This window comes from Poecilia formosa, unplaced genomic scaffold (assembly GCF_000485575.1).
Source record: "Poecilia formosa unplaced genomic scaffold, Poecilia_formosa-5.1.2 Scaffold1105, whole genome shotgun sequence".
Taxonomy (NCBI): Eukaryota; Metazoa; Chordata; class Actinopteri; order Cyprinodontiformes; family Poeciliidae; genus Poecilia; species Poecilia formosa.
The window spans coordinates 12,050-13,846 of NW_006801044.1; positions in this window are offsets into that span (position 1 = coordinate 12,050).

Here is a 1,797-nt window from a genome sequence, read left to right on the forward strand (position 1 = left end):
AACATTTGCAAAGCAAACTTATTTGTGCTTGTCAGAAATCTTTTCTTGCTATGCTAGTTTTTGTTTGTGACTCAAAGTTGTGCTTGTGATTCTCACATCGTGGGCAGGGCCCAAAATCGCATCAAAAGATTTCTGATGTGTGCAAATAAAAGTTTATGTTTGGCAAATAACTTTTTAAGTTCACGAGACAAAAATTAGTTATTTAATTTTTAAACAAAACTTGTTGTTTAAAAAAATGAATTATTACAATTCCAAAAGTTTTGATTACAATTTTATTTTACTTAACTGAGGTTAGTTTTTTTTTTCTTTTCATTGAATAATTGGGGAAAAAAATAAAAATAAAAAATAACTGCATACTCTGCGAACCAGACCCTAAACTTACTTGAAGTCTGGATTGAGTTTTTTCTCCTTCATTAATTACACACTTTTATTACATACATTATATTGATCATGGTAATTCAAGGTGAGTTATTTTAAGTTCTAAATGAATATCCTTGTTGTACTTTTATTTAAGTGCTATTCTCCTTCAAGATACATTAACCTAATGCTAGAATAAATGCAATGTACATTATGCAGCAAAGGAATTTAGAAGATCGGACATATAGCCATTATGGAGATGATACGTTTTGGACGGGTGATGTCCCCTTATTGCACAAGCGATATTGAAGAATGACTGCTATCATTAACGATACAGGGAAGAAGCTTTTTAGTTATCTTGCTTTGCTAGCAAAGTCGTTAGCTAGCAGCTAGCTAATAGCACAACAACAACAGCCTAATGTTAGTATGATAAAAAACTGAATCGATAGATAAGAACAATTATTCCTCACCTGGCTGTCTCCTCCCACTCAGTAGTTCTTCAGAGAAAGGCAGACGCAGAGGCCTGTCAGTGTCTGTTGTATTTCATTACCTCTCTGCTTAAACCGCGACTCCGTGCTGAAGCAGAAACGATACTTCAACGTTTTCCGTCATCTGACAAGTAGCAAGTCTACTCCACTTTATTCACCAAAAACATTTTTTTTTTTATTCACCAAAAACTGTTCTGTGATCTGGAACGTTTGCTACGTTGAGCTCCAGTTAGCCGCCTTACCTCACTGTACGAGGGGCAACTGCGTCATTTGTCATGGGCAAAAGCTCAAAGGTAACAAGGTGACCGGGGGCTCATTATGTTGTTTTTCTTGAAAAATACAAAAAAGAACCCCAACAACATCCTCCCCCACCCTCCCCACACGTGCCTGACTCCACTTCTTTGAGTGTTGCTTTGATTCCTTCACTCATGTTTGAGTAATCCTTGAATCCTCCATGGCAACCACTCAGTGGTGCCTAAACGTTTGCTGTCACCAAGCAAGGCCTAATTTCACAAAGCTTTTCCTTGTAGCTGTGATCTCCAGCCAAGCTTTGCCTCACAGAGCATCTTCCCCAATGCCTCCCCAGCTCAGCTTCTTCAGACTAGCGGCAGCAAGAAATAACAAACTACTTTTCAGTCCGTAGCTCTTAAGAATGGTTGTAAACAGCATACTTGATGAACATTGAAGTGATGATGTGCTGAAGATGGAGAATCTGAAAGAGTAGGAGCTTCTTAAAGAGGCAGAGGCAAAATTTCAAGGTGTTACATTCAAGGTCAAGTTTTCTTTAAGCTATATTATATCTATCTATCTATCTATCTGATGGATGGATGGATGGATGGATGGATAGATAGATAGATAGATAGAGCATTTTAAAACAACTGAAGGTAATGTAACCCAGGTTAAAATAGCCTCTTCATAAAAATAATAGTAAATTAGATAAATAGGAAATAAA